Source organism: Pseudophryne corroboree, chromosome 3 (assembly GCF_028390025.1).
Source record: "Pseudophryne corroboree isolate aPseCor3 chromosome 3, aPseCor3.hap2, whole genome shotgun sequence".
Lineage (NCBI taxonomy): Eukaryota > Metazoa > Chordata > Amphibia > Anura > Myobatrachidae > Pseudophryne > Pseudophryne corroboree.
This window is the reverse complement of record NC_086446.1, coordinates 2,078,162-2,092,970: the sequence shown is the minus strand read 5'-3', so window position 1 is coordinate 2,092,970 and position 14,809 is coordinate 2,078,162. Positions and strand designations below refer to the sequence as shown.

At 49.3% G+C, this 14,809-nt stretch overlaps 1 protein-coding gene across 1 annotated transcript in view; it reads left to right on the top strand.

The window, feature by feature from the left end:
- The first annotated feature begins 7,182 nt into the window (after nt 1-7,182).
- Nucleotides 7,183-14,809, top strand: part of LOC135054487 (uncharacterized) — a 181,573-nt gene continuing 173,946 nt past the window's right edge. The window contains exon 1 of the mRNA XM_063957594.1: nt 7,183-7,297. The gene's annotated coding sequence lies outside the window, so the exon portion shown is untranslated. The remainder of the gene's footprint in view (nt 7,298-14,809) is intronic.

Below are 14,809 nucleotides of genomic sequence, written 5' to 3'. Positions count from 1 at the left end.
GAGAATTAGAATGAGAGATGCGTTAGAAGTGAGCCTGTAAATTAGGTCTAGGATGAGAGATGGAGTAGAATTGAGCATGTAACAGAGGGTTAGGATGTTGAGAAATGGGGTAGAAGTGAGCATGTAGCAGAGGGTAAGGATGAGAGTTCGGGTAGAGGCAATCTATGTAGCGGAGGGTTAGGATGACAGTTGGGGTAGAGGTGAGCATGTAGCAGAGGGTTAGGATGAGAGATGGGGTAGAGGTGAGCATGTAGCAGAGGGTTAGGATGAGAAGTGGGTTAGAAATGAGCATATAGCAAAGGGTTAGGATGAGAGATTGGTGAGGTGAGCATGTAGCAAAGGGTTAGGATGAGAGATGCAGTAGAGGTGAACATGTAACAGAGTGTAAGGATGAAAGAGTAAATAGAGGCGAGCCATGTAACAGAGGGATAGGATGAGATATGGGGTAGAGCTGAGCATGTAGCAGATGGTAGGATGAGATATGGGGTAGAGGTGACAATATAGCAGAGGGTAGGATGAGAGATGGGGTAGTCTTGAGCCATGTAGCGGAGGTTTAAGATGAGAAATGAGGTAAAGGTGAGCATGTAGTAGAGGGTTAGGATGAGAGATGGGGTAAAGGTGAGCATTTAGTAGAGGGTTAGGATGAGAGAGTGGGTAGAGTTGAGCATGTAGAAGACGGTTTCGTTGAGAGATAGGGTAGACGTGAGAATGTAGTGGAGATTTAGGATGAATGATGGGGAAGAGGTGAGCATGTACCAGAGGTTTAGGATGAGAGATGGTGTAAAGGTGAGCCATGTAGCAGAGGGTTAGGATCAGTGATTTAGTAGAGGTGAGCATTTAGCAGTGGGTTAGGATGAGAGATGAGGTAGAGATGAGCCATGTAGCAGAGGGTTAGAATGAGATATGGGGTAGAGGTGAGCCATACAGCAGAGGAATAAGGTGAGATAAGGGGTAGAAGTGAGACATGTAGCAACAGGTTAGGATGAGAGGTGGGGTAGAGGTGAGCCCTGTAGCAGAGGGTTAGGATGAGAGGTGGGGTACAGTTGAGCCATGTACTAGAGGGTTAGGGTGAGAGATGGGGTAGAGGTGAACATGTTCCAGAGGGTTACGATGAGAGATGGGGAAGAGTTGATCCATGTAGCGTAGGATCAGGATGAGAGATGCAGTAGAGGTGAACATGTAACAGAGGGTTAGGATGAGAGATGGGGTAGAGCTGAGCATGTACCAGAGGGTTAGGATAAAAGATGGGGTAGAGCTGAGCATGTAGCAGATGGTTAGGATGAGAGATGGGGAAGAGTTGATCCATGTACCGTAGGATTAGGATGAGAGATGCATTAGAGGTGAACATGTAACAGAGGGTTACAATGAGAGATGGTGTAGATGTAATGTTGTAGCAGAAGGTTAGGATAAGAGATGGGGTAGAGTTGAGCCATGTAGCAGAGGGTTAAGATGAGATATGGGGTAGAGGTGAGCCATGTAGCAGAGGGTTAGGATGAGAGATGGGGTAGAGGTGAGCATGTAGCAGAGGGTTAGTATGAGAGATGGGGTAGAGGTGAGCATGTATCAAAGGGTAGAGGTGAGCATGTAGCAGAGGGTTAGGATAAAAGATGGGGTAGAGATGAGCATGTAACACAGGGTTAGGCATAGGCGTGCGCAGCTAATTTTATTAGGGGGTGCAACCCCGGAGGGGTATGTCTAGCACTGCCTTTTGGACGTATCTAGCACCGCCCATAGACATGTCTAGAACTATTTTACAATCTCTCAGTAAAATCACATGGCTTAATCTAATTTCTCCCTAATAATAAAGTAGATATAGTACACCCCAGAGTAAAAAAATGAAATATAATGGTGCGACCACCAGGCAGTACTTACGGTCCGCTACGGCATAACCCTGAGTGCTAGCTGAGTGCTGAGTGCCACTGTACCATATCACTGCTTACACTTCCCCAATCTATCCCTGACCCAGTGGTGGAACTAGAGAGTGATGGACCTAGGTGCATATGCATTCCCCTCCCGACCCCCACCCCATACACACCCCTTGCACCCCCCAGCATTACACCCTAATTTTGAGTGGGCCACTCTGAAAAGTACGGGAGATTTATTGAGCCAAATGGGAGGCGATCACGAGCCTGCCTGGCGGAATACCGGCACCACAGGCTTTTCTCCCTCTGTGGGTGTCCACGACACCCATAGAGGGAGAATAGATCTTGTGGCAAGCGGAGCGAGCCGGCGAGCCTGCAAGGGGCTTTCTAGCACTCGCCCAGCTGCAGGGCATACTGGTGATCGGTATCCCACTGTCGGGATCATGACCGCCGGTAAGAGGTATGTATTCCGGGACGAACATTTCCATTTTAATATAACACAAGTAAGTTTATAATTTACACATGTGCCATCAGAGCCTCATTTGCCTCTTTCTATGCCAACAGACCCCTCCTCTGCAGTACACCAGCATTTATCACATATGTCCCCACGCTCACCAGCTACTGACAGTATTGCCCCATATTCACAATATGAGTCAAAATTCACATTATGCCACACAGTATGAGCCAAAATTCACATCACGCCACACAGTATGAGCCGAAATTCACATTACGCCACACGGTATGAGCCGAAATTCACATTATGCCACACGGTATGAGCCGAAATTCACATTACGCCACACGGTATGAGCCGAAATTCACATTACGCCACACGGTATGAGCCAAAATTCACATTACGCCACACAGTATGAGCCGAAATTCACATTACCCTACACAGTATGAGACAAAACTCACATTATGCCACACAGTATGAGCCAAATTCACTTTTTGCCATACAGTATGAGCTGAAATTAACGTTACGCTACACAGTATGATCCAAAACTCACGTTATGTCACACAGTATGAGCCGGAATTCACATTATGGCAAACAGTATGCCCCCAGCAGTGCCAGATACACATAATACCCCCGTGGTGCTCACAGCTATTATAAAAGTATAACACATTATTAATAATAAATATTTTGGGGGATATAAGTAATCCATAGTAATAAAAAAAAAAAATCTAAATTTAACATATATTAAAACAGAGCTGTCTCAGTGACACACTGACAGATAGGAGTGTGTCTTACCCTCTCTGCTGAGTGCTGAACTGTCTCAGGCTCACTCAGCTGTGTCCTCCGCTCCGGCTACGATTCCTCCTGAGATGAACGCTACCTGGGCTGGGCCTGTGATGTTGGCGTGGCTGGCGGCGGCAGTTGCAGGACAGTGAGGACACGGCGCAGGAGCAAACACAGGATTTCTATGGGGGGGGTTTTATATATATATATATATATATATATATATATATTTATATACACACACACACACATATAGACAAGGTGTGGAGGCGGCACTCAGAGGCTTTCACACGGTGTATAAATCAAGCCAGGTGTGGTTATTCAAGTCAACGTTTCAGGGGACGAACCCCCTTCCTCAGGACACTACAAACAGTCCCCGAAACATTGACTTGAATAAACTCACCTGGCTTGATTTATACACCGCCTCTGTATCGGGGCTGCACCACCCCTAGGAAGGCACCAGGGCAAATACACCTTGGGGGATGTTGGAGTGCTGGACTGCTGGATGTACTAATATATATATATATATATATGTTCGCAAAGCCGTCACTCCACTGCTGTACATAAATTACTTGCGGCCGGTGCCCTCCAGGTGTATTCGGCCAGAACGGTCAGTCACAATAGTAGGCGGCACTTACGGCGGCTATGAATAATCACACGGACCCCAGCAGTTTGATCAACGTTTCAATCTTGTATTCAGATTTTATTTTAATTTTATTTTTTTCAACAAAAACAATGGGCGGAACTCTTAGGAGATGTTAATAATTAAACCACATCACAGCATGTCACCAATCACATAGTACACACACACAACACACATAACAGTATACATACACATACATGACATACTTACATACATAAACACACAGACATAGCAGTAGTACACAACGTGCATACATAAAGTAGACACACATAGTAGCATACATATACACAGCAGACACAGCTGACACCATAGTACATACTGTACACACACATCTCTTTCACAAAATATAAAACACAGCCACCATATGTAGACGCTGCCAGCCCCTGCCGGGTCAGCGAGAGCCCGCCCGGCCAGCATCTTTAATCAAAGACGCCCGCGTACCGATCCCCCCACCAGACCCGCCACTACTGCCGTCACCACCTACCGTGCGTCCCATACCTGCAGACAGGAGACCGTGCACCCGACTCGGCCAGTCCACCCCAATGAGAAGGGAAATGCCTGAGGAGCTGCTCGCTTCTCACTCACCCCGCTGCATGCGCGTAGCCGCGGGAGAAGACTGGAGGGCGCGGGCGGGAGGTGGAGCTTAACCTCAGTCACTCCCTGTGCGTCCGCTGGGCAACTATGGCCCATTAGTGACAGCAGCATATGATGATGTGCCTCTAGTCTATAAATATATTGTCCACGGCGGCGGGCGCAGCAGCTCAATTTGTCGGTGACAGACTGCAATGAGCAGCGCTGGCACAGCAGCAAGCTGAGATCGAGGGCTTATCATAGCCTGCGGCGATCATCGCAGGACATTAGGGGGTGCCTGTGCGCACCAGGCACCCCCCGTGCGCACGCCTATGGAGTTAGGATAAAACATGGGGTAGAGATGAGCATGTAACACAGAGTTAGGATGAGAGATGGGGTAGAGGTGAACATGTACCAGAGGGATACGATGAGAGATGGGGTAGAGGTGAGCCATGTAGCAGAGAGTTAAGATCAGAGATTGGGTAGAGGTTAGCGATGTAACAGAGGGTTAGGATGAGAGATGGGGTAGAGAAGAGCCATGTAGCAGAGGGTTAGGATGAGAGATGGTGTAGAGGTGAGCATGTAGCAGAGGGTTAGGATGAGTAATTGGGTAGAGGTGAGCATGTAGCAGAGGGTTAGGATGAGTTATTGGGTAGAGGTGAGCATGTAGCAGAGGGTTAGGATGAGTAATTGGGTAGAGGTGAGCATCTAGCAGAGGGTTAGGATGAGAGATGTGGTAGATGTGAGCCATTTAGCGGAGGGTTAGGATGAGAGATGTGGTAGATGTGAGCCATTTAGCGGAGGGTTAGGATGAGAGATGGGATAGAAGGGAGCGTGTAACTAAGGTCTAGGATGAGAGATGGTATAGATGTGAGCATGTGGCAGAGGGTTAGGATTAGCGATGGGGTAGAAGTTAGCATATAACAAAGGGTTAGGATGAGAGATGGGGTAAAGGTGAGCCATGTATCGGAGGGTTAGTATGAGAGATAGGGTAGAGGTGAGCAATGTAGCAGAGGGTTAGGATGAGACATGGGGTAGAGGTGAGCATGTAGTGAAGGGTTAGGATAAGAGATGGGGAAGAAGGGAGCATATAGCAGATGGTTAGGATGAGAGATGGGGTAGAGATGACCATGTAGCGGAGGGTTAGGATGAGAGATGGGCTAGAGGTGAGCATGTAGCGGAGGGTTAGGATGAGAGATGGGGTATAGGTGAGCGTGTAGTGGAGAATAAGAATGAGAGATGCATTAGAAGTGAGCCTGTAAATGAGGTCTAGGATGAGAGATGGGGTAGAGATGAGCATGTAGCGGAGGGTTAGGATGAGAGATGGGGTATAGGTGAGCATGTAGTGGAGAATTAGAATGAGAGATACATTAGAAGTGAGCCTGTAAATGAGGTCTAGGATGAGAGATGGGGTAGAGATGAGCATGTAGCAGAGGGTTAGGATAAGAGATTGAGTAGAATTGAGCATGTAACAGAGGGTTAAGATGTTGAGAAATAGGGTAGAAGAGAGCATGTAGCAGAGGGTTAGGGTGAGAGATCGGTTAGAGGCGATCTATGTAGCGGAGGGTTAGGATGACAGTTGGGGTAGAGGTGAGCATGTAGCAGAGGGTTAGGATGAGAGATGGGGTATAGGTGAGCATGCAGCAGAGGGTTAGGATGAGAAGTGGGTTAGAAGTGAGCATATAGAAAAGGGTTAGGATGAGAGATTGGGTTGAAGTGAGCATGTAGCAAAGTATTAGGATGAGAGATGTGGAAGAGGTGAGCATGTAGCAGTGGATTAGGATGAGAGATGTGGAAGAGGTGAGCCATAAAGTGGAAAGTTAGGATGAGAGATGGGGTAGAGGTAATTCATGTAACAGAGGGTTAGAATGATAGATGGGGTAGAGGTGAGCATATAGAAAAGGGTTAGGATGAGAGATTGGGTAGAGGTGAGCATGTAGCAGAGTATTAGGATGAGAGATGTGGAAGAGGTGAGCATGTAGCAGAGGATTAGGATGAGAGATGTGGAAGAGGTGAGCCATAAAGTGGAAAGTTAGGATGAGAGATGGGGTAGAGGTAATTCATGTAACAGAGGGTTAGAATGATAGATGTCAGGAAGTAGTCTAACCCTCCCCCTAACCCCCTCCCGCAGCCCAACACTAACCCTCTACCCCCTAAAACCTAACTGTCCACATCACACAGACAGAACAGGGGTATCACTACCTCATACTTGCCTACCTGACCCTCTCCATGAGGGAGAAAATGCTCTGTTCCTGGACTTTCCTGGTAATGTATGATTGCCATCACCTGTGGTGACACACCTTTCTTATCAACTAACTAGCTCACCACAGGTGATGGCAATCATACATTACCAGGAAAGCCCAGGAACAGAGCATTTTCTCCCTCATGGAGAGGGTCAGGTAGGCAAGTATGCACTACCTGTCAGGGGACATCACCAGCTGTACACAATGTAGCTGGCTGCACAGTGCCACCATAGGCCTCCCAGCATACACACACAATGGGGACACTCACTACCATGGTAACAGGAAGTCTGGTCACTAAGGGGTTACCATGCAGAGCAGTCACCGCGGGGGAGGGGGTCCTGCACTCATATACCGCCCCCTATATCACTAATCATCCCTCACACACACAGCTGGGAACCCCAGGCCGGAGCCCTCTGCAGGGGTACACCTCCGGAGCCCGGGACACGCCACTTCCGCTCTGTGCGTTCCATCCTACTTCCGCGTTCCAGCTCACTTCCGGTCCGTGCGGTCCACCACTCATTCATCATGTGCGTTCCAGCCTACTTCTGCGTTCCAAATGACTTGCGGTACGTGCGTTTCAACTCACTTCATCGCATTACATCACTTCCGGCACTACGCTCCACTTGGTCCTGCCCTCTTTTTTGCGTAGGGTAACATCCGGGGACGGTTGATTCGGGGGACCGGGACTTGAGGAGAGGAGACGGTAGCCCACTTGATTCTAGCATCTACCGAGAGGAGACATCAGGTAATTATCCTACGCCTTTATATTATTATTGTTCTTATACAGGTGGAGCAGCCAGTAGTGTCCTGTTGTTGTTATTATTATTATTATTATACAGGGGGAGCAGCCTGTGGAGTCCTGTTATTACAATTATACAGGCGGAGCAGCCTGTAGTGTTCTCTTATTACTATTATACAGGGGGAGCAACCTGTGGTGTCCTGGTGTTATTATTATTATACAGGGGGAGCAGCCTGTGGTGTCCTATTATTATACAGGAGTAGCAGCCTGTGGTGTCCTGGTTTTATTAATATTATTATTTCTCTTATGTCCTAGAGGATGCTGGGGTCCACATTAGTACCATGGGGTATAGACGGGTCCACCAGGAGTCATGGGCACTTTAAGAGTTTAATAGTGTGGGCTGGCTCCTCCCTCTATGCCCCTCCTACCAGACTCAGTTTAGAAATTGTGCCCGGAGGAGCCGGTCACAGCTAGGGGAGCTCCTAGGAGTTTTTCTAGTTTTATTATTTTTCTAAGAGTCTGACAGGACACGGAGCTCCTGAGGGTGCTGATCATAAGCCCACGAGGCGACTGCTCAGTCCTGCAGCACGGCCGTCACCCCCTAACAGCCAGAAGAAAGAAGAGTGGTGAGTATAGCGCTGGCGGCCCGGGAAGCGGGTTGTCGACGGGAATGGCGGCACAAAGGTGGGAGTGCAGCTCTGACAGGCTGCGCTCCGGAAGGCTCCGGCACTTGGTGTACGGCGCTGTGAGGGGCGTCCTGGGCCAGCCCAATACCCTACACTGGTCACCTATAGCTAGCAGGGGCTAATCCCGCTGTTAGCAGCACAAAATCTCAGGCCAGTATAATCTCTGAGTGCGGGAGATACGCCATTACAGGGAGCGGGACTTCTGCTCAGAGCGGATCCAGCACTCACCAGCACCATTTTCTCCCTGCAGATCATCAGGAGACGCTGACAGGGAGCGCTGCCCTCCACATAACTCCAGCATATCTCTGCGGTACCAGGGCGTTATAGACAAGGGGGGGGGGGAGTGATTTTAAGAATATTAGGGCTACTCGGTCAGCGCCGGCATTTTACTGTCATAACTGCCTACAGGGGCGCTGTGTGGCTGGCTCCTTATACTCTGTGACTCTCTGAAGGTACTCTGGGGGGAACTGTGTCTGACATTTTCCTGTGTGTGTATATATCCACATTTACCATGTCTAAGGACTCTGTGTCCTGTGCTGAAGAGTGTGTATCTTCTCCTGAGGAGTCTATTCCATGTACTCAGGACTGTAATTCTCAGGCTTCTGGGGCAGAACCTCCCTAAGGTGTATTAGAAATATATCCCATACTGTGAAGGAGCCACAGTTTTTTTGAGAAATCTGGGGATCAAAATCTCACAGCTGTGCCTCTCACCCCAACTATGTACCCTAAAAAGCGTACACTTACCCAATTAATGCAACTGACAGATATGGGGTGCAACATATGATTGAGGCTATTAGGGATGAGGAATCTAATTTCTGCTGCGGGGTACACTGGGCTCCACAAGGATTAACATCAGGGTGTAGAGTTTTATGGTCAGAACTTATCTTTGTTAAAACTCTTTCTGCGAGGTACACTGGGCTCCACAAGGAATGTACAATGGGGTGTAGAGTAGGATCTTGATCGAGGCACCAACAGGCTCAAAGCTTTGACCTTCTTCCCAAGATGCACAGCGCCGCCTCCGTGCACAGTAGCTCATTGTGTAAGTTGGTACCATGCAGTAAGCAGGCATACAACATGGGGGCTGCTCCAGCAGCCCTAAGAAAAAACTATTTTCCAGAAGAAAAATAATTGATGACTTCAAGGGCTGCAGCAATGATTAGATGTCAGTCAGACATCCCCTGCTGCAGCTCCATCACTCCCCCAACCACGCCCTGGTTGCCGAGTAACTACAGCGGAGGCTCCGGTGTTCTCTACGTTAGTCACACACTCGCCGCTGTCTCCTGGATCGCCTGGCTGCCGTCAAAGGGGAGGTAAGGGTCTCTTTGGCCCGCTGTAATCGCGATCCAGCGCCGCCTTGGGAGGCGGGCTGCTCACACTGGCGTGGACACTGTAAGGGGCAGCCGCTCCACTAGCCTCCGGGACACAGGGCCCGTTTTATTATGGCCCGCAGCGCCCGGTGGGGGAAGCCAGCAGGGGAGTAAGGCCTAACCTGTAGCCCCTCCCCTAGCCCCAGGGCGCCATTTGGGTAAATGTTCCCGCCCTGGAGCTGTATCTCTCTCTCCCTCACTCCCTGTCAGCCGCCATTACACAGAGCTGAGCTGTTCCTGGGACTGCTGGGGCAAATCCTCCTCTGTAAAGCCGCCTGATCACCAGCGCTGTGCATTTTACAGGACACTTAAGTATTCTACCTGTCACTGGAGTGCATACATTCAGGGCTGTGTGGTACAAACACCCTGTGATATACAGCCAGTGTTTACTGTGTTTGTTATATTTACTGATATATATATATATATATATATTTCTCTTATGTCCTAGAGGATGCTGGGGACTCTGTAAGGACCATGGGGATAGACGGGCTCCGCAGGAGACATGGGCACTTTAAGAAAGACTTTAGATCCTGGGTGTGCACTGGCTCCTCCCTCTATGCCCCTCCTCCAGACCTCAGTTTATTACTGTGCCCAGAGGAGACTGGGTGCATTACAGGGAGCTCTCCTGAGCTTTCTGAAAGAAAGTATATTTGTTAGGTTTTTTATTTTCAGGGAGCACTGCTGGCAACAGACTCCCTGCATCGAGGGACTGAGGGGAGAGAAGCAGCCCTACTCATGTGAGTTGCAAGGTCCTGCTTCTTAGGCTACTGGACACCATTAGCTCCAGAGGGATCGGTACGCAGGATCTCACCCTAGCCGTCCGTCCCAGAGCCGCGCCACCGTCCCCCTCGCAGAGCCGGAAGATAGAAGCCGGATGAGTATGAGAAGAAAAGAAGACTTCAGAGGCGGCAGAAGACTTTATGATCTTCACTGAGGTAACGCACAGCACTGCGCCATTGCTCCCACACACCTCATATACTCCGGTCACTGTAAGGGTGCAGGTCGCAGGGGGGGGCGCCCTGGGCAGCAATATAAACCTCTTTTCTCTATCGTCCTAAGTGGATGCTGGGGTTCCTGAAAGGACCATGGGGAATAGCGGCTCCGCAGGAGACAGGGCACAAAAAAGTAAAGCTTTACTAGGTCAGGTGGTGTGCACTGGCTCCTCCCCCTATGACCCTCCTCCAGACTCCAGTTAGATTTTGTGCCCGAACGAGAAGGGTGCAATCTAGGTGGCTCTCCTAAAGAGCTGCTTAGAGAAAGTTTAGTTTAGGTTTTTTTCTTTACAGTGAGTCCTGCTGGCAACAGGATCACTGCAACGTGGGACTTAGGGGGAAAGTAGTAAACTCACCTGCATGCAGAGTGGATTTGCTGCTTGGCTACTGGACACCATTAGCTCCAGAGGGATCGAACACAGGCCCAGCCGTGGAGTCCGGTCCCGGAGCCGCGCCGCCGACCCCCTTGCAGATGCTGAAGCGTGAAGAGGTCCGGAAACCGGCGGCTGAAGACTCCTCAGTCTTCATAAGGTAGCGCACAGCACTGCAGCTGTGCGCCATTTTCCTCTCAGCACACTTCACTGGGCAGTCACTGAGGGTGCAGAGCGCTGGGGGGGGGCGCTCTGAGAGGCAAATATAAACCTTATACAAGGCTAAAAATACCTCACATATAGCCCATAGGGGCTATATGGAGATATTTAACCCCTGCCTGACTGGAAAAATAGCGGGAGAAGAACCCGCCGAAAAAGGGGCGGGGCCTATCTCCTCAGCACACGGCGCCATTTTCTGTCACAGCTCCGCTGGTCAGAACGGCTCCCAGGTCTCTCCCCTGCACTGCACTACAGAAACAGGGTAAAACAGAGAGGGGGGGCACATTAATGGCTATATATATATATATATATTAAAGCAGCTATAAGGGAGCACTTAATATAAGGATATCCCTTGTATATATAGCGCTTTGTGGTGTGTGCTGGCAGACTCTCCCTCTGTCTCCCCAAAAGGGCTAGTGGGTCCTGTCTTCATTAGAGCATTCCCTGTGAGTTTGCGGTGTGTGTCGGTACGTGGTGTCGACATGTATGAGGACGATATTGGTGTGGAGGCGGAGCAATTGCCAAATATGCAGATGTCACCCCCCAGGGGGTCGACACCAGAATGGATGCCTTTATTTGTGGAATTACGTGATGGTTTATCTTCCCTTAAACAGTCAGTTGAGGACATGAGGCGGCCGGACAATCAATTAATGCCTGTCCAGGCGCCTCAAACACCGTCAGGGGCTGTAAAACGCCCTTTGCCTCAGTCGGTCGACACAGACCCAGACACGGGCACTGATTCCAGTGACGACGGTAGAAATTCAAACGTATTTTCCAGTAGGGCCACACGTTATATGATTTTGGCAATGAAGGAGACGTTACATTTAGCTGATACTACAGATACCGTAAAACAGGGTATTATGTATGGTGTGAAAAAACTACAAACAGTTTTTCCTGAATCAGAAGAATTAAATGACGTGTGTGATGAAGCGTGGGTTGCTCCTGATAAAAAGTTGATAATTTCAAAAAAGTTATTGGCATTATACCCTTTCCCGCCAGAGGTTAGGGCGCGCTGGGAAACACCCCCTAAGGTGGACAAGGCGCTCACACGCTTATCCAAACAAGTGGCGTTACCCTCTCCTGAGACGGCCGCACTTAAGGATCCATCAGATAGAAAGATGGAAGTTATTCAAAAGAATATATACACACATGCAGGTGTTATACTACGACCAGCTATAGCAACTGCCTGGATGTGCAGTGCTGGAGTAGTTTGGTCAGAATCCCTGATTGAAAATATTGATACCCTAGATAGGGACAATGTTTTACTGTCGTTAGAACAAATAAAGGATGCATTTATCTATATGCGTGATGCACAGAGGGATATTTGCACACTGGCATCTCGGGTGAGTGCTATGTCCATTTCAGCCAGAAGAGCCTTATGGACACGACAGTGGACAGGCGATGCGGATTCAAAACGTCACATGGAGGTTTTGCCGTATAAAGGGGAGGAGTTATTTGGAGTTGGTCTATCAGACTTGGTGGCCACGGCTACTGCCGGGAAATCCACTTTTTTACCTCAAGTCACTCCCCAACAGAGAAAGGCACCGACCTTTCAACCGCAGCCTTTTCGCTCCTACAAAAATAAGAGAGCAAAGGGCTTGTCGTACCTGCCACGAGGCAGAGGAAAAGGGAAGAGACACCAACAGGCAGCTCCTTCCCAGGAACAGAAGCCCTCCCCGGCTCCTGCAAAAACCTCAGCATGACGCTGGGGCCTCTCAAGCGGACTCGGGGACAGTGGGGGGCCGTCTCAAAAATTACAGCGCGCAGTGGGCTCACTCGCAGGTAGACCCCTGGATCCTGCAGATAATATCTCAGGGGTACAGGTTGGAATTAGAGACGGATCCTCCTCATCGTTTCCTGAAGTCTGCCTTACCAACCGTCTCTTCCGAAAGGGAGAGGGTGTTGGAAGCCATTCACAAGCTGTACGCTCAGCAGGTGATAGTCAAAGTACCCCTATTACAACAAGGAAAGGGGTATTATTCCACTCTATTTGTGGTACCGAAGCCGGATGGCTCGGTAAGGCCTATTCTAAATCTGAAGTCCTTGAACCTCTACATAAAAAAGTTCAAGTTCAAGATGGAGTCACTCAGAGCAGTGATAGCGAACCTGGAAGAAGGGGACTTTATGGTATCCTTGGACATCAAGGATGCGTATCTACACGTTCCGATTTACCCCGCACACCAGGGGTACCTCAGGTTCATTGTTCAAAACTGTCACTATCAGTTTCAGACGCTGCCGTTCGGATTGTCCACGGCGCCTCGGGTCTTTACCAAGGTAATGGCCGAGATGATGATTCTTCTTCGAAGAAAAGGCGTATTAGTTATCCCATACTTGGACGATCTCCTAATAAGGGCAAGGTCCAGAGAACAGCTGGAGACAGCTTTAGCACTATCTCAAGAGGTGCTAAGACACACGGGTGGATTCTGAATATTCCAAAATCCCATTTAATCCCGACAACTCGTCTGCTGTTCCTAGGAATGATTCTGGACACGGTTCAGAAAAAGGTTTTCCTTCCAGAGGAAAAAGCCAAGGAGTTATCCGATCTGGTCAGGAACCTCCTAAAACCAGGAAAAGTGTCAGTACATCAATGCACAAGAGTCCTGGGAAAAATGGTGGCTTCTTACGAAGCAATTCCATTCGGCAGATTCCATGCAAGAATATTCCAAAGGGATCTGTTGGACAAATGGTCAGGGTCGCATCTGCAGATGCACCTGCGAATAACCCTGTCACCAAAGACAAGGGTGTCACTTCTGTGGTGGTTGCAGAAGGCTCACCTATTAGAAGGCCGCAGATTCGGCATTCAGGATTGGATCCTGGTGACCACGGACGCCAGCCTGAGAGGCTGGGGAGCAGTCACACAAGGAAGAAACTTCCAGGGAGTATGGACGAGTCTGGAAAAGTCTCTTCACATAAACATTCTGGAACTAAGAGCAATCTACAATGCTCTAAGCCAGGCGGAACTTCTCCTGCAAGGAAAGCCGGTGTTGATTCAGTCGGACAACATCACGGCGGTCGCCCATGTAAACAGGCAGGGCGGCACAAGAAGCAGGAGTGCAATGGCAGAAGCTGCCAAGATTCTTCGCTGGGCGGAGAATCACGTGATAGCACTGTCAGCAGTGTTCATCCCGGGCGTGGACAACTGGGAAGCAGACTTCCTCAGCAGACACGATCTTCATCCGGGAGAGTGGGGTCTACATCCAGAAGTCTTCAACATGTTAATAGACCGTTGGGAAAGACCAATTGTAGACATGATGGCGTCTCGCCTCAACAAGAAACTGGACAAATATTGCGCCAGGTCAAGAGATCCACAGGCAATAGCTGTGGACGCACTGGTAACTCCTTGGGTGTACCAGTCAGTGTATGTGTTTCCTCCTCTGCCGCTCATACCAAAGGTATTGAAGATCATACGGCAAAGAAGAGTAAGAACAATACTAGTGGTTCCGGATTGGCCGAGAAGGACTTGGTATCCGGAACTTCAAGAGATGCTCACGGACGAACCGTGGCCTCTACCTCTGAGAAGGGACCTGCTACAGCAGGGTCCCTGTCTTTTTCAAGACTTACCGCGGCTGCGTTTGACGGCATGGCGGTTGAACGCCAGATCCTAAAAGGGAAAGGCATTCCAGAAGAAGTCATTCCTACCTTGATTAGGGCACGGAAGGAAGTCACCGTGAAACATTATCACCGCATTTGGCGAAAATATGTAGCGTGGTGCGAGGATCGGAGGGTTCCGACGGAGGAATTCCAACTGGGTCGTTTCCTACATTTCCTGCAATCAGGATTATCTATGGGTCTCAAATTGGGATCCATTAAGGTTCAAATTTCGGCCCTGTCAATATTCTTCCAAAAAGAATTGGCCTCTGTCCCTGAGGTCCAGACTTTTGTC